The following is an 18,615-nucleotide window of genomic DNA, read 5'->3' as shown; positions in this document are numbered from 1 at the left end:
GTGTGAGATTGTAAAGATGATAGCTCTCCAATAATTAAGCTATACATTCAATGTTATTCCAATTGCAATTCCAATGGTATTTGTGGCAAGAACTTGGCAAGCTGTTTCTAAAGGTCTCTTGGAAGGATAAGTATTAAAATTAAGAATTAAAAAATATATAACACTTCGAGACTTGACTTAGTAAAGTTATTGAAAAACAGGGGTACAGGAAAGGATCGCAACCACTGGTTTTTTTTGACAATATGTAGTTCAAATGTGAAATCTTCAACATGAATGCATCACAGTAAATAATTGGATCAAGAAATGCAAATTATAAATCAAGTATGTTTAACAAACAAAATAAGAACACTGACTTACAGTATTCAACCAACACTGTATATATATATAGCCTTAAATTCTTATAATGAAAAATAATTACTTTCATTAAAGATAACATACATTGTGAAAATCAAAGAAGGAAGCAGAAAGAATGTGAATAATGTCCCAAAACTTGATAAATCTGATGAAGAAAACTATATATAGATGTAATAAGGTCAATGAATGCCAAATAGGGTAGATTCAAAAATATTCAAATATAAATGTATGTCAGTCAAATTATCAGAATGACTTCACAATCCTGAATGCAGTAAAAGAAAAATCTTGTACAATGTATCTTCAGTAAATTCATAAGCTGACCTCTTATAAGTCAGAGACTGGAAAACAGTAGGATGATAAATTTAAGCTACTATAGTAAAAATAATGCTAAGCAAAGCTATCCTTCATACACAGAGAAATTGTGATAGTCCCAAATAAACAAAAATTAAAAGAACTTAATATTAGCAGACATGGCCTATAAGACTCTATACAAAATAGTCCTTAATGCAGAAATTAATTCATATGTACATGAAAAGTCAAGAGCCCACTAAAAGTAAATACATAAATGTAAAAGAAGAAAATCTATTTTGTAACACTTATCAAAGACAACTATATAAAGGAAGAACTAGAAGAAAATTGATGTGCTTATATTGTTTGCAGATATAATTTATAGAATAGCACAAAAGAGGGAACAAATACTGTATACAATTGACGTTAAGGTGATACTGTGAAATTAATTATTGAAATGCCAGATCAACCATGAAACATTAGCTGAACAAGGGAATTAAAATGGTACAAGATGATTAACCAAAAAAGTGGCAGTAGGAAAGGAAGAGGCAACAGACACTTAGAAAACAAATACCAAAATAGACATCAATTCTACCTTACCAGTAATTATTAAAAATGGAAAAATAGGCCTCCCCAGTGGCGCAGAGGGATGGGCGCAGCACTGTGGGGCTGTCCACAGCCTCTGCAGCGAGGGTTCTATTTCCGGCCAGCCAAGGCGCAACCCACATGGCGCAGCAAACCTCTCCTGTCTCGCCCACTGCACCCCTCTGCAGTGTTTTCGGCCCGTCTGCCTGTTCTGTTCCCTGCTTTGTCTCTGGTGAATTCTCTCACCCTACCGTGCCTCTGGCCTATACCCCAGTTCTTGTATAAATAAATAAATCAAAAAAAAAAAAAATGGAAAAAAAACCCCACTACAACCAAAGGTAAAGTTTGACCAAAAAAATTAAAAAAATACAATTCTATTTATATGATACACCTTTTTGATTCAAAGAAACAAAAAGTTTCAAAGGAAAGGGACAGAAAAAGATGTAACAGGCAAACAGAAACCAAGAGAGCTGGAATAACCATACTAAATAAAATAGATAAGATTGTTACTAGAGATGAAAAAGAATATTTTATTATAATCAAAGCATTATTCTATCAAGAAAATATAGAAATTATAATCATGTACCTTACAGAGCACCAATACCAAGAAAAAATAGCAGATACAGGAGAAAAAATAGATAATTCAGCAGTAAATGTATGAAATAGAATGTTTAATTGGAGAAAAATCAAGAAATGAAACAGGCAATAGTTAAAATCCTCAAATGCTTTTGGCTCACTGGCAACATTCATCTAACTACTCTTAATATTCCACCTATCAAATTTGTGATGCAGAGGCATCATTACAAAAGGGCGACATGTTGTGGACTAATGTGGTACTACAGAATATCAAAATAGCTCTGCATTATTAATGACTATAAACCCCATTAAAAAAATAATCCCCATTGGTCCACTTTATTTATTTTTTTAAAATTTTATTTATTTATTATTCATGCAAGCACTGGGTACAGTCAGAAGCACTGGAAGGTGAACGAATTCACCAGAGCCAGAGCGGGGAGCAGAGCAGACAGAGGGACCGAAGTACACTGCTGGGGGGAGCAGCGGGCGGCAGGAGAGGTCTGCGCAGCACTGCTGGGGGGAGCAGCGGGCGGCAGGAGAGGTCTGCGCACCATGTGGGACCTTCCTCCTGTGGCCGGGGATTGAACTGGCGCTGCAGAGACCGCGGGCAGCTTCGCAACCCAGCGCTCAACCGCTGCGCCACCGGGGAGGCCCCCCATTGGTCCACTTTAACAAAGACCTACATTAGTACCCGGTTTCACGAATCAAAATTCAAAGAGGATTTCTACTCTTGTAGCAAAAATACTTCCCCCCCCCCCCCGCTTTATCCCATTTTAGCTCATGAAAGTTTTCATATAAATGCTGTATTTTTCAACTTTTAAAAACTATTTTCCATTAACCTTACTTCCATTTTCTGTATGGCAGGGAAAACACTTACTTGCTGACAATTAAGGACACAAAACCTCCAGAAATTTGGAGGCAGATCCATAAAACTACAGGAAAATAGCCACTGTAATATGTAATAATACCAACCTACTTTGAAAGTGTCACATCAGTGAAGGTGGAGATAAAATTAATACTAGAAATGAAGTTCTTATCAAGACTAAAACATATTTTTGGCTCTTTAGTATTCTCAGATTGCAAAGCTAACCTAAGTTTATTATAACCAAGCTTGATGGGAGTGGTGAACCTAACATTTCCAAAAGGCGTATTTTGAGTAAATTGAGTATGCAGGCCTTCCTTTATAATCCACAAAATCTGCATTTGGGGAGTTTAAAGCATGAAAAAAAAGTTACCATAAAAGACCTGCAGTAACTGAAAAGACAAATACCACCAATAAACAGCTAAACCTACAATAGCGGGGCTGCGAAGCTGCCCTCAGGCTCTGCAGTGCTGGTTTCATCCCCAGCCGCCTGTGAGGGTCTCACATGGCGCAGCAGACCCTGCCATGCCCGCTGCTCCCCTCAGCAGTGTATTTTGTCAGTCTGCCTGTTCTGTTCTTCGCTCTGGCTCTGGTGAATTCTCTCACCCTCCCACGCTTCTGACTGTACCCAGTGCTTGTATGTATAAATAAATAAATCTTCAAAAAAAAAAAATTAAACCTACAATAGCTAAAAATCACAATGACCTCAAGAACCTGACAATACTGTCTATCACTGGAGCATTAAATTGGATGTAATAATGCCTGCAGGGAAATATGCAATCAACACTAACATATTCGGTGGAAAATTACGTACCAGTGAACTTGATCATTGCTTATTGTCCACAGGAATGCCCAAAATTTAGAGATACTGTAAATGGGTAAGATATTAAAGGTACTATAAATGGGTAAGATTAAAGGTAACATATTAAAGGCAGCCAGCATTATTACCTTAAACCAAAATAAGGTGGGACTAGACATCCTACTACTCATTTAAATTATGTGTTTAATAATAAGACACCCAACAATCCTGCAATATGTTAGTGTCTCAAAATCAGGAATCAGTAATGATATTGGGAAATTGGGGAGCAACTTGTGACTTTTGCAAAGGACACCCCTATGTGGACAAATGAGGTAGTATATGATGTTTATCCACAAGACAGCACCCAAACCCTTCCATTTTCACTATATTTCTGATTCTGTAGCTCAACGTAGTCCTGTCAAAGTTTCTTCTGAACCAAATTTAGAAGTCAACTGGTAAAGGGAGACAAATTTAGCAAACTTCCAAATAACTACTTTACTTCCCAACACAATGACAACTCTCTAATTTAGAAATATGCCAGGACAAATACTTGCTACCAATATGGGAAAGAGAAAGATGTTCTAAAATTACTTGCAAATAAAAATGGCAATACGTCAGAGGCAGTCATGAAACATTCAGCATATATAGTTTGGTCCTTTTTGCTGAATATTTTATGCTGTTATTCTTCACACTGAATATATCATCCTTAAATTTAAAAGGCACCCCATTAAATGTCTTTACCACTGATTCAGTGATTTTCAATACTGCTGCTAATACTATTAGAAGCAATTACTTCACTCACATAACTTATAATGGACTTAACTAGTGAGGACAAATGATGCACTACGGATATTCACAGTAGTGGATCTTTGCCCAAAAGCACACCACCCAATTTGAATTAAGACATATGAAAGAGAGGATGGCTGATGGAATCTTAATGTTGCCAGAAATGAACACAAAAGCAGTCCTTCTCAAAAAGTATATAGGTCTTTTAAGGCTATGGAAATACACTGCAGTGAACTGTTTAGAAGGCCTTGGTGGTGGCATATGTATGTATAGTTGCTAAGAACTGCACACCTGGAACCCATAGAAAAACTTGTAATTACCTCAATAAATTTAAAAAAATTTAATCTTATGTTGGTACAGAACCAAGAGGTCCTAATGAAATACAAGTGCAAAAATCCCCCCCGCCAACTAGTACCTGAAAAGCCATCCCTAATGGGGGTAACAGAGGAAAATTTGGAAACTCAACAAATTCAATTATTTGCAAGCCTCTAGTATCAACAAATAACAGGTTAAGTGATTTGATGTTACAGGTGTATACACTGATAACATGACTTAACAGGAGGGCAAATAGTTTGCTATTATTGACTTATTAGTGTCTGATTTCCCACAGAAAATTGATACCCAAAGCAAATAGCTGCACTATTGGACAACAAATTTCCAGATTAGTGGTCATTTAAAAAAGGGATACTGAATTTGTAATTTAATTGGGTAAACTGTACTGGGTACCTATTCATAAAGAATGATATAGCTGTACTAGGTAATAGATGGATTTGAAGTGATTAAACATTGCACCTAAAAGCACAACCGGCATAGCACCGTGTGCAAGTATACACACATTAATACAAAGGTCCTAGAATTAAAGACCCTTAAGATGCACTGCTTCTAAAAAGTGTATTTTTACTAAAACTCTAGACCCAAACATGGGAATGGTAGATTCCCAAAGGACAAGGTCATACAAAAACATAGAAAAAATATCCTTGTTTCTTATTTCCCCAGAGAAACCAAAATTAGACAAGTTATTATAATCACATGTATGGGAAGATACTTCATAATGCTGCATTTAGCTGCGAACTAAGTATTAAATCCCGTTCTGAAGAATCAAACTAGAAATAGAGAGTAGCACCATGTTTAAGATGTTTATCCTCCCTACTTTGGGACACCGATTCTCCAGCAGTTACTGTCAACAAAGCCCATACAGCAAGAAAGCACTCTCAATAGTAGTAGTACTTAGGAGGGGCAGATGGTCAATTAGAAAAGGAGTATGGCTTTAACATCCTTTCAAGAAACCAAAATAAAGCATTAATTGAAATCCTGTAAGACACCTTAGCTATAGTACAAATGTAGGAATTGTCAACAGAAACTTCACAAGACTAAGAAGTCTTGGGTATATTAAGAATAGGAAGTGGGGCCTCCCCGGTGGCGCAGCGGTTGAGCGCTGGGTTGCGAAGCTGCCCGCGGCCTCTGCGGCGCCGGTTCGATCCCCGGCTGCTCCCCGGCCACCGGAGGAAGATCCCACATGGTGCGCAGACCTCTCCTGCCACCCGCTGCTCCCCTCAGCAGTGTACTTCAGCCCCTCTGCCTGCTCTGCTCCCCGCTCTGGCTCTGGTGAATTCTCTCACCCTCCCGTGCTTCTGACTGTACCCAGTGCATGTATAAACAAAACAAACAAATATAATAAATAAATAAATAAATAAACATGCCTCTATTAAAAAAAAAAAAAAAAAGAATAGGAAGTGGCTACTAATAATATCAAGTCATATAACACAATAGAGACTAACTCGTAAAATACAAGCCAGTCCAACCGGGGATAGTTGAGAACCACAATGTTCAGAATGATTCCAGTTTGCTAAGTCAAGACAAAAAGTGCTAGTGCTGATACTAAAGCAGTTTCTCATCCACTGGCAGGAAAATTGCCCTCACAGTGAATGGGTGTTAATTCTATTGCAAACATATGGTTTCCAAAGAGCAAGGGCATTATGGGCAACAAAATATTAGAACCTTTTTACATATCAATGCTTTAAAATAGGAACTGATAGCTTTAAAGAATTTCATCACCTAAAAGATTGTTGCGTATGTTTGATATGTTTAGAACGTATTTGCTGACCTTCAGTTCAGAATGCCCACTTAAAGTTTTGCTGCCAAGCTTACTTTAGGGGACATGTTTACCAAATATTATCATTAGGCAATTCTAATTTCTTCTTCTTCGTCTTGGCTATGAGATGGGAAGCACACTGAAGTCCCACAAAGAGTCATGCAGAGACTAAGCTAGACCAGGATACTTACGTGTTTCTAGTCGACATGCTGCAGTCCAAGAGAGAGAAGTAATAAAGGTGAACTAACCTTGGCTTCCAATGATGAGATATCTGTGCTGCGGCATGGGGATCCTTAGAGTCAGTGAAACAGCCATGCTGGGAAATGTATTCATGAATCCCACCCATATACTCCAAGGACACAATAAAAAGAATTTATTCCCTCCCTTTCATGGTAAGCTTGCCCAGTTTGTAGTTCCCCATGCACCAAATGAAATGTTTTTCACTTAAAAATGCGATTTTGTGTACTAGAGTCTATAAATGACCATTTAGAAGGCGGTTTTATTCCTACCTCCACCAGCATGCTGCTTTTACAGCTTGAAATAAACCAATCTTTCCTTTCTTCCACTCTTAGCATGTGGTTGATGGCTGAGATGTGAACCAGTAAGTGCAAAACTTTCAGGGCCCTTTTAAAGACTAAGCACAGCACCTTAATCAAGGGACAGACAACTCAAAACAGGGTACTGAATACAACTAGAGGCACTATTATGGCTGGCAGTGATCAAAAATTACCCTCTATCAATGTTCATGGGCATTGCAAGGCTCTTCTGGCTAAGTGTACAGCAAACAAAAGGTATCAGGCTCATTCCTCCTCCCGATGAAAGCAGGGAATGTCTTTGTTTTCTTTATTGTCATTTTTTTCTGAATTATTCTTGAGGTCAATGTCTACAATCATCCTTCTTGCTCAAGACCATCTCACTGAAACCTTTACCCCATGTGGTCATAACATATAGTGTGGGATTTCTTAAATCTTTTATTTTGGAATCTCATCCAAACCCACCTAATTCTAGAGTATACACTGCATATTACACTTAGTTAAAAGGCAGTGAATCCTGGGCCTCACTGGTGGCATAAAAGGCTAAGCACAGCACTATGAAGCTATCTGCAGCCTCTGCAGCATGAGTTCGAGCCCCGGCCAGCCAGGGAGCTAACCACATGGTGCAGCAGACCTCTACTATCTTGCCCACCGCTCCCCTCAGCAGTGCATTTCAGTCAGTCTGCCTATTCTGTTCCCCACTCTGTCTCTGGTGAATCCTCTCACCCCCCACACTGCTGGCCTGTACCCCAGTTCTTGTATGCATAAATAAATAAATCTTAAAAAAAAAAAAAAGGCAGTGAGTACCCAAGATGAACACCAAGAGTTCAGCATAGCAGTATCTGCCTGGACAACCTTCTGGTCCCGATGAGCAGGAGCCAGTGAGAAGTATAGTTAATCCAAAAACATCCTACCTAGGGCTCCCTGGTGGTGCAGGCAGTTGAGCGCAGCGCTGTGAAGCTGTCCGCAGCCTCTGCAGTGCCGGTTCAATCCCTGCCAGCCTCGGAGCAACCCACATGGCGAGCAGACCTCTCCTGTCTCGCCCACTGCTCCCTTCAGCAGTGTATTTCATCAGTCTGCCTGTTCTGTTCCCCACTCTGTCTCTGGTGAATCCTTTCACCCTCCCGTGCATCTGGCCTGTACCCCGGCTCTTGTATAACTAAAATAAAATCTTTTAAAAAAAAATCCTATCTAAAAGGACAGCTGGAATGTCACCAATACATATGACAGGAGGCACTTAGGGGGACCCAGGACCTTGCCTACATAGTATATTGTTCCAATGGGAATCAAATTTTGGCTGTTGGTTCCTATTGTCTTATAGAGGCATTCTCATCTTTTGAAGGGCTGGCTTCCTGTATTAAGTGGACATAGTTCCAGTATCAATTAAAACTTCTCAGTAAGTTAAGTTCTTTTAACCTTATCCTCAAATGTAAAACATGGGAAATAAGGAGTGCTTACACTTACTGATGCAGATGATCTACAAACCTGTCTATAGGCTTATTTGCTGCTTAAATGTCCTCTACTTACCAGACAGCAAGATTCTTTGAGGCATGTGAAATCCACAAAAAATCTTAAAAGATTAAAAAAAAAACCACTTAACATACCAATCCCCCATTTTACTCTCCTGCTCTGCTCTCATCAACCCCCAAACTGAATGCAGTAGTAGGTACTCAGACAACAATGGTAGGATGCAGGCCGGACTGTCAATCCCAAGAAGCCAGGCAAAGGTAGAGAGGGCACTTGGATAGAATAATAAAAGCGCCTGAAGTTGGCACTTCTACCTAAATGAAGAAAATGAGATTTATGAACTGCATTTTCAACATAAGGAGCAGTCTGGAAATCAAACACGGAAGTGGCAAAGGACTAATTTCTTTCACAGTCACTGCTAATAACCATAGTGCCTGCTAAATAGGGCTTGGTAATAGAGCTACAGCCATCCCCAACTTTGAGGGCACTCAATAGGTTACAAAACCCTGTGTCCTTAAATACCTACAGGAAATATACCCTTACCTCCATGCTGCCCTGACACCTCCTCTGTTGCTCCCCATCAGCCTGACACCGCAGCCCCATTCCAAAGGAAACCACCCCTTCCCTACTTCTATGGTGGCTTTAACGACAGCCACAAGTTGTCACTCTCCCAGTGTCTGAACTCACACAGAGCATACACAATTGCTAACTCCTAAAATACACAGAACCAGAACTGGCGTAATGGGGCAGAGGTGGAGCTGGGTCTTGTCAAGATGGGGAGATGTGAATTTGGCTGCTGAGATCATATTTCTTCGTAAACTGATGCTCCATTTCTTGAAAGCACTATGCAGTCTTTTCTTCTTTGTAAGATTCCAGATGGATCCTCCATCCCTTGCCCTTTCCCAAACCCTTACATCCCCATTCCTAGCATCTCCTCTACTCAATAACTCTCAAACAGAATTCCAGCAGCCTCAACCTATGTGACAAGAGATGTTGACCAGCCTGCACTAATCTACACCTACTCCCCATTTTCAATTGTTTTTTAGTAAATAGGAGGTCATGACTCTAAAACCCCTGAAACATCTAAAGCAAATGTACTGGACAGGCTTATGTGATTTGCTAGAGGTTTTAATCGGGTTTGGGGAAGCCACTCCATACCAACCCCAGATCGTAATGCTCACACATAAACACTGATTGGGCCTAAACAGGCAATCTTCTATTCAGCTTTAATACTCCATAAAATATGCACTTGTATTCTTTCTGTCAAACCACAGACTCCTTACTTTAAGGCTCAAGAGGGGCACTGCCTAACCCAGAACAGCCTCTGGTGATAGCAGAGGGCCCAACAGGACTTGAATCCACTTCAACCATCATCTGAGTCACCAGCTCTTCTGAAGCAGCAGTGAGGTTGTTGACTATGGAAAAAAGTCTTATATCAAGTTGAGACCTTTCTCCTACCCTGCTCCTTGGACATGAAGGCACCATCCAAATTCTTCCTAGAGCTACCTTAAGGCTTGGTGTGAGGGGACACGAGGCATCCAGCAGAGACCAATGTAAGTAATTAATAGTGCCCGACATTTGACATTCCTCAGGAGTCAGCAGGCAACAAAGCGACATCCTGGACAGACTAACCTAATCCCACAGGACTGAAAATGCGAGAGTGGTGTGTAAAGTTAAAGATAAATGGGAGAAAGCTACTAAGGGCTCCCTAAATCATCCTGCTCACACCTTCTGGGTAGGTCAGCTCAAAATACCTGCTATCTAAAGCAAACATTCTTTTATGGAAAAGCTAAGTTGTTACCAAACTAGAGCTGAGTACCTGAGGTTAAAGCGTCATAGGCAGAAGCAGGGAGGCAAGGAACAGAACATAAATCAGAGTGAAAACAGGCCCAACACACACAACCACTATTTAAGAGATAAAAGAAGCCTTAAAATGATACAGGTGAAAAGACAGATATAGACACCACAGGGCACAAAACTCATTCTTAAAAAACTGTAAAGCCCTTCAGTTTTCTGGTTCTAGACACTGGCCTCAAAAAAATTAGAACACAGAAGCACCTTGTATCATACCACAAACTACAGTTGAGTTACTGGTGCTCCTGCGATCCCAGAAGACCATGGTCCCCACTCCGAACATTAATATTTCAAAAGAAGGATAAATGACCCCAACACTCACCCCATCTGTTTTGCTGAGAGTTCTTTATTGTATAAGCCTGCCGGTTTTTCTAGGCAGGTGGTTAAACTCTGAATATGAAGGAATGGAGACAGAGGAGGTGAGAAGAAAGATTATAGAAAAAAGGAAAAAATGTGAAATCTTTCAGATTAGAAAAAGAGAAGGGGAAAGAAGGGACACTAACTGCACGTCAGGGGAGGGAGAGGGACACATGAGGGCCCTGTGTACAGGGGCTAAGTGTATAGACCCTACGGAGTGATCACCTTGGTACAAATTCCTGTTCTGCAAATGACTTGCTATTTGACCCTTGACAAGTCAACTAGATTGTAAGCTTGCCTCGAGTTTCCTATCTGTAAAGTATGGATTAATAATATTCGTAAGCATGTAAAGAAAAGAGTTACTTTCAGGATGAAAAGCTTAATATATGAGCAGTGTTTGACAGAGTAACTATCCAATGAATGTTAGTTACTTTATCTAGAGTGCAGCAGTCTAGACCTATCAGTTACTGTGCTTTCTGTTTCAGTCCTGATATGAGGATATTACTCTCACTAGGGCCATGTTGCTACGTAAGAAACTGGATTCAGTTTTGTGCCTGGTATAAGGATTTATACACACTACAACCAATGTGACTTGCGCATGACTTGAACCTGAAAAAAAGCTAAGAGCTAGAAATTCAGAAACTTCAAGGACAAATCAAATTGGGATGCTTTTCAGTCCCAAAGAAGTTGCTAGAAAAGGAGCAAAAATACTACAGTCAAGCCTGAAGAAACAAGTCTGACACCCACAGCCCGCCCTCCTCCTACCCTGTTGAAGCAGGTCTCTGTCAGGGCAGTGAGCACTAACAGTCCCAACCACTGACACAGGAGAATCTTTGACGAAGTGACCATGCTCAATTCTCCCAATGTGCATAGAATTTTCTTTCCTATTAAAAAAAGCAAAAAAACAACACTTAGAAAAAACTGACTGGGTGGGAAAGCTAACTTCATTTCAGTTGTCTCAACAACTGCTTATCTGCCAAGGAACCAACCATGTGTATCCCTTAGACAAGTAGAAAAGTACATTCAGGTCATGTGATGCAGGCAAGCGCTGGGAAATTTTCATAGGTGTGAATGCAGACATATATATCCTGGATATATATGAGTTAATTATAACCTGAACAACTCGGGGCTTTTCTTGGAGTGTAAAGTGACCTGAATTCAGTCTTCAAATTCAAACGATAACTTAAAAGGATTCTGATCTCATTAAAATTATTTTCTCTCCAAATCACTTCTTATTACCTGTACAACATACCTATTGATACAAATGATAATTAACTCATTAAAGGATGCCAGGAAGAGAGTATCGGCAAGGCCCTTAGTAGATGATAATAAATGGGACCACATACATGAGATACTCAGTTTGGGCACAGTGAAGCTTTATTATCAATGGGTTTTCTTTAATATCAACCAATAGGACAATGCTGTATAAATTATAACTTATTCTGCACTTTAAATGAATAAAAATTCTCCCTTTTTACAGAAAGACAGCCCTCTTCCCAGCAACATCTCAGACTATGGGACAGAATGATTTCTCACCTGATAGGACTCCACATTCTTCAGTGGACAAGATGGGAAGTCAAATGGAGGTTGATAACCTCAAGGCAGAGAGGCCTGAATTTCCAAAGCTGAACCTGGAAAGAAACATCTAGGGCAAAACAGTTGACTTGATGGCTCACTGGCTCCCAGATATCAATCTATCCTGGAACCGAAAGGCAGTTCTCCACTTGGGAAGACAATGGAGTACTTTGGAACAAGTCTCGTTATATAGGGTTTCTTCCATGGAATGTGGTTAAGTTTCAAAAATATGTGCATAATAAAGTTGTTATGAAGGAGACATCACAAGAAGAAATACCAGAGAGGTCAAGGATAATTAGGAAAGTCCAAAAGAGGACTCTACAGTATTCTGGAGTATAGGCTTTTGCATCATAAGACATAGGTTCAAAAAGGGAATCTACCAGTTGGCCATTCTTAGCCAACTTCTTTTTTTAAAAGATTTATTTATTTATTTGTTTGTTTATGCATACAAGAGCTGAGGTATAGGCCCGAGGTGTGGGGGGTGAGAGAATCCATCAGAGACAGAATGGGGAGCAAAACAGGCAGATGTACTGAAATGCACTGCTGAGGGGAGCAGTGGGCGAGACAGGAGAGGTCTGCTGAGCCATATGGGTTAACTCCCTGGCCAGGGATCAAACTCATGCTGACAGCTTGGTAGTGCTGAGACTTAACCCTTTGTGCCACCAAGGAGGCCCTCTTAGCCAACTTCTAAAGTTGGTTTGATAACCTATCTTTGAAATGTAATAAAAGCAATACTAACACTAGTGATGGTGTGATTAGTACATCAATTGAAAGCAATTAGAACAGTTCTAGTTTTGGCTATTTCTAAAATGAGCTGACTTTAGAAGAATATGGTGATTTTCAAAGGTCATTTCTATATGGTTGATTGCATCGGCCTTGTTTGAAAATCAGATGTGTAGACATGGTCACATCCAAGTGATGTGACTAGAGAGGCACCTTAGTTGACCCTGACATAGGCATTCTGTAAACTCTTCTGCCTCCCTCACAACTGTGCTGATCCAGCATTTAAACATAAAAAATTCTTAATAAGAGTTCTTGATGTGGCCTCCCTGGTGGCGCAAGGGGTTAAGCACAGCACTGTGAAGCTATCCGCAGCTTCTGCAGCACTTAGATCCACGACCAACCAGGGGGGTGACCCACATGGCGTGGCAGACCTCTCCTGTCTCACCCTCTGCTCCCCTCAGCAGTGTACTTCAGTCAATCAGCCTGGTCTGCTCCCCACTCTGTCTCTGGTGAATCCTCTCACCCCCCCACACCTCTGGCGTAGACCCCAGTTCTTGTATGTAAAAGAGGTTTTTTTTTTTTAAGATTTATTTTATTTATTCATACAAGCACTGAGTACAGTCAGAAGCACGGGAGGGTGAGTGAATTCACCAGAGCCATAGTGGGGAACAGAACAGGCAGAATGACGAAGTACACTGCTGAGGGGAGCAGCGGGTGGCATGAGAGGTCTGCGCACCATGTGGAATCCTTGCCTGGCAGCCAGGGATTGAACCAGCACTGCAGAGGCTGCGGGCAGCTTCGCAACCCAGTGCTCAACCACTGCGCCACAGGGGAGGCCCTGTAAAAGAGTTCTTGATCTTCATAGGAGTAGTCACCATGGGGCACTGAAAAAAATCTCATTTTTGTATCTCACTGAAATATCATTGATACAGATCATGAGATAGACTCTACAGAGCAGGGCCTCCCTGGTGGTATAGGGGTTAAGTCTCAGCACTATCATGCAGTCACCGCTGTAGCCTGAGTTCGATTCCCCGCCAGGGAGCTAACCTAAATATGGTAGCGCAAAAGACCTCGCCTGTCTAGCCAGCTGCTCCCCTCAGTAGTGTATCTCAGTAAACCTGCCTGTTCTGCTCCCCACTCTTTCTCAAGTGAACCCTCTCACCCACCCCCCCATACCTCTGGCCTACATCCCAGTTGTTCTATGCATAAATAAAAAAATTCTACAGAGCAGAGATTCTGGGGCCCAAGGGATATGAAAAAAGAAGGGATATTAGAATTTGTTTCCTAAGCATTAAAAGTGAGTTAATACACACCTGGAAGAGTGTCTATAACTTACTAAATGCAGGGTTGATGTTCACTATTGTTATCAAAAACCATTATAAAAAAGGTTATTGCATAAAATGGACTGCTGTATGGAATAGAGCAAATAAGAGATGACCAACAGGCATTTAAATAAGGAATAGCTGTACTTGGTAGAACAGTACTGGAAAAAATAGTTTTAAAAGGGTAAAATCACCTTGTAACAATTAAAAGTGTATCATTTAGTGAAAGCACTAAACAGAGCCATCTTACCATCAGGCTAAAAAAGGAAAGCAACAAGTGGTGAGTGACAGCAGAGCACAGGATGAATGCTTGTCAAAGGGGAGTGTGAATTAGTGTGGAGATCTGTGAGGCTATATTATGAACAATATCTGTTTCTTAAATGTGGGTCTAATTACTTTATTCTTGTCTTTGGCCATAAGAAGTTGCTAATTATGAGATACAAAACAAGAAAAAAAAAAACAAGTTCAGAAATATCCAGGGAGATACACTGATACATTGTATTGCTCATATTTAAGTTTTGTTGAAAAACAAAAAACTAAAAATAATCCTAATGTTTGAAAAAAGAGGTAAATATTGCAAAAAGAAAAGCATGGTCCAAATGAGAGATTTATATGCATCCATATTTGTTGCATTGGCAACACCAAACTGATAAAAAAAAAACCAGGAGTCATGGAGCAGGCTACACAATGCAGGATGCTGCTGAACAAGCAAGATTCTGACTTTTTTATTGATAGAATATCATACAGCATCAAGTATGTAGGGTAGGAGAAAAGAGAGAAAAAGAGTGGTGAAACTGAACATGTGCTTCTCTCTTCTAGGGCTTTAAGAGGACATGAGTCTGCTGACCAGGTATTTTATCTGCTTGATGACCCGGTGTTATAATTGAAACCATACCCCAGGCCCCAAGCCATGGTTCTAAACTTATCAACAAGGCATTCCACTGATCAGTCTCTGGGGCACATGGTTACACATCAGTCAACACGCCCTCCACCCTCGAGTTCCTGGTGATACTTACTGATATATGCCCATTACCCCAGGGTGATCAAGCATCCTGCTCTCACTTACTTTGAAAGGAGCCTTGTGGGGTCTGGTATATTACATTCTTTTAGGTCATATAACTGACTAAGCTGTTCTGATCTTGTATTGGAGGGCAGACTGCACTTAAACAAAATGGTGGCCAAGCAGGCTGTTTAAGTCTAGACTCCCACATATTTAAAGGTAGGAAAATGTTTCTGTTAAGAGCCATCTAAAAATGTTATTAATGTAATCATACTAGAGAGAAATGTACCAAAAATCTGAGTGATTCTGCATATTTTTAAAATTTTGCTGTTTTTATTTCAAAAATTGTTTAGAATGAATACCTATGCTTGTATAATTTTTTTAATACACTGTATTATGGGGGCAAGAAAACAATTCTTTGATTAATATAGATTTGAACTTATTTCTCCCTAAGAAACTGACTAAAGGCGCTTAGAAAATATGAAGGGAAATAAGACGGAAAAAAGAAAGAAAAGAGCAAATGTTCAGGAAGTGGACAATTTTACACAACATACTGACCTACATTAAAAACAATACTTAAAGAAAAATATTTTTGAAATCAGAAAAAATGTTTACCTTATTAGTGTTAGTGTTTAATTTTAATCCAGGAAAATAGACAAATAGATGCCAAAGGTATCATAGGTAGATAGGAAAACATTTTGTTAATTTTTGGATAGCCTGTGCTAATTTTAATAAGGATGCCTCATATAATTCCAGTGGACAACCAAAGTTGTATCTTAACACTCCAGAGACGATTTCCAGATTTGTATCCCAAGAGTTAAATAATTCTCTGCTGTACAGTTTTTGCTATCACCAAGGGAATTAGCTAGATAAAACATGGCAACAATCAACCAGACCATTCTATGCATGTTCTAGACCTGCACTATTCATTTGCGATACACAAGCATACTATATACTTCGACAAGAGTGTAAGGAGAGACCAAAACAATCAGAGGCAAGGTGATGATAGAGCAGAGATGCAGAGCAAACACCATCAGTAAAAGAAACATGGAGTGTACTCCAGATGCCACCACTTCCTGATAGCTTTCTAGTTTCCCATCCCAAAGAGGCAGCCATTCACTAGTCCCTTGGGTGGTTTCTAGTAAAGTCCCTATCTATCTTACTGCTCACTAGCCCTTGAAACCTTGTAAATTATGATCTCATTGGCTTTATCATTTGTGTTTTTCTTAACAAAACCCTACTCAAGTTAGAGGAAAAATATAAAAATGTATAATAATCTAGTCTTTCTCCCCTGTTGGTAACACAGAGTTCCAAAATAAGAGAGAAGGAGGTGTCTTTTGTTATTCATAAGAAACCCCTTTTGACTACCCCTGTTCATGGGGCTCACGGTGGGCCCTCAGATAGTTCTGAGAAGGAATAGCCTTGAGAGGGACCAAACATATGATTAGAAAGTAGGAACTTTTAGGGCCTCCCAGGTGGCGCAGCGGTAGAGCGCTGGGTTGCGAAGCTGCCTGCGGCCTCTGCAACGCTGGTTCGATCCCCGGCTGCTCCCCGGCCACCGGAGGAGGGTCCCACATGGCGCGCAGACCTCTCCTGCCGCCCACTGCTCCCCTCAGCAGTGTAATTCAGTCCTTCTGCCTGCTCTGCTCCCTACTCTGGCTCTGGTGAATTCTTTCACCCTCCCATGCTTCTGACTGTACCCAGTGCATGCATAAACAAAACAAACAAACAAATAAATAAATAAAAACATGCCTCTAAAAAAAAGAAAGTAGGAACTTTTAGTCCCACCTCGCAGACCTCCATGTCTGGAGAGGGGCTTGAGACTGAATTTAACCAAGTGGCCAATGACACAATAAGACACCAATAACACCCTGGACACCCAGAGCTGGAGGAGCTTTCTGGTTGGTGAACACTGATACACTGTAAGTCCCAGGGGGGAGAACATGGAAGCTTCTTACCCCGGATCCCCCTAGACCTTAACCCATGCATCTCTGATTTGGCTGTTTCTGAGTGTATCCTGTATAATAAAACTGTAACTTTAAGTACATCACTTTTTCAGGGAGTTCTATGAATTGTTCCATAAAATGAACAAATCTGAGATAGTCATGCGAACCCCTGAACTTTTAGCCAGTTTGTCAAAAGTAGAAGTGGTCCCAGAATTGGCTGAAGGGAAGGCAGCCTTAAGGAGGACTTGTGGGGTTTGGCACTGAGTTAGCATCAGAATAGTATTTGCAGGAGAGCCAGGTAGTGTCAGAATATTATCAATTTCCCATTGTTAATCTTTCACACCTAACTAATTAATAACTTTTCCCCAACATAATGTTTTCATAAAACAAAAAACAAAAAAACGCAGGGTCTCCCTGGTGGCACACGGGGTTGTCTCAGCACTATCAAACTGTCAGCAACCACTGCAGCATGAGTTTGATCCCTGGCTAGGGAGCTGCCCACATGGCACAGCAGACCTCTCCTGTCTCACCCAGTGCTCCCCTCAGCAGTGTATTTCAGTCAATCCATCTGTTCTGCTCCTCACTCTGTCTCTGGTGAATCCTCTCAACCCCCACACCTCTGGCCTGTACTCCAGTTCTTCTACGCAAAAATAAATAAATACAATCTTAAAAAAAAAAAAAACAAACCAAAATGAACACTGTGGTGTATAGACATCAACATTTTAACTTAACCTGAAAAACACAGCAGAGATTACAGCAATGCCTCCCATTTCTGCTAGAAAGTCTAGGTAAAAGAAATTATGAGCCAGTAAAATGAGTTGTCCCAAGTCCTGTTTAAAGAGGTGGAGTAAATCATGGACTGGCTAGTCCTGTCCAAACAATTCGGCCCACCAGGATGGCCATCTGGCGCCATGATAGATAAAAAGTGTTAGATCCTGACTAATGATTATCTTACAAATTCCTGGAGGGAGAAAGCCCAGAGCCCACTTCTGCAGCTGGAATGTAACTGGCCTGTGCTTGCCCAGGCAAGCCCAGCCCCAACAAGCTATGCTGCTGCTCCCCTCCTGCCCTTTAGACATGTCTTTTTTTCCTTGTGCAAACTTTAGAAAAACTGTGTATCCTTATTATGCCACTGCACTAAATTGTAGCTATGAGTGCAATTTTATGCTGAGCTCTGTGATTTAGTGACCTTCAACACACCATCTGTTTTTTGAATTTGTTGCCAAATCATATAGGCAACCTTTATTTTCTTCTGGCTTTCAAACAAAGTGCAAATAGTTTTTACTACCACAATTAAATTTAACACATTATAATGCATCATTTACATTTATAGCAATTAGATGTTTTTGCTTGTAACTCATCTGTCACATTTTTCAATCACTGAATTTAGAACTGTCAATACAGGAAATTACATCTACAAAACATACTCCCAGCTCAGTAAGTACTTCTGACTTGAAACAAAATGTCAAGTTGGTTTTTAAGTAAAACAATACACT

General features: G+C 40.4%; 2 long non-coding RNA genes across 7 annotated transcripts in view; one reads left to right on the top strand and one right to left on the bottom strand.

The window, feature by feature from the left end:
- Window positions 1-15,594, top strand: part of LOC129145875 (uncharacterized) — a 43,361-nt gene extending 27,767 nt beyond the window's left edge. For both annotated transcript variants that reach the window (XR_008552002.1, XR_008552003.1), the window contains 2 exons: window positions 9,617-9,895; window positions 12,034-15,594. This is a non-coding gene — a long non-coding RNA (uncharacterized LOC129145875). The remainder of the gene's footprint in view (window positions 1-9,616; window positions 9,896-12,033) is intronic.
- Window positions 5,957-18,615, bottom strand: part of LOC119246067 (uncharacterized) — a 44,414-nt gene continuing 31,755 nt past the window's right edge. For 4 of the 5 annotated variants that reach the window (XR_005125454.2, XR_008552001.1, XR_005125456.2 and 1 more), the window contains one exon: window positions 5,957-12,198. This is a non-coding gene — a long non-coding RNA (uncharacterized LOC119246067). The remainder of the gene's footprint in view (window positions 12,199-18,615) is intronic. The other variant, XR_008552000.1, reaches the window with a different exon arrangement.

This window comes from Talpa occidentalis, unplaced genomic scaffold (genome assembly GCF_014898055.3).
Source record: "Talpa occidentalis isolate TD23 unplaced genomic scaffold, MPIMG_talOcc4v2.1 talOcc4.15, whole genome shotgun sequence".
NCBI lineage: Eukaryota > Metazoa > Chordata > Mammalia > Eulipotyphla > Talpidae > Talpa > Talpa occidentalis.
The sequence above is the reverse complement of the archived record's forward strand: the minus strand, read 5'-3'. Positions and strand labels throughout refer to the sequence as shown.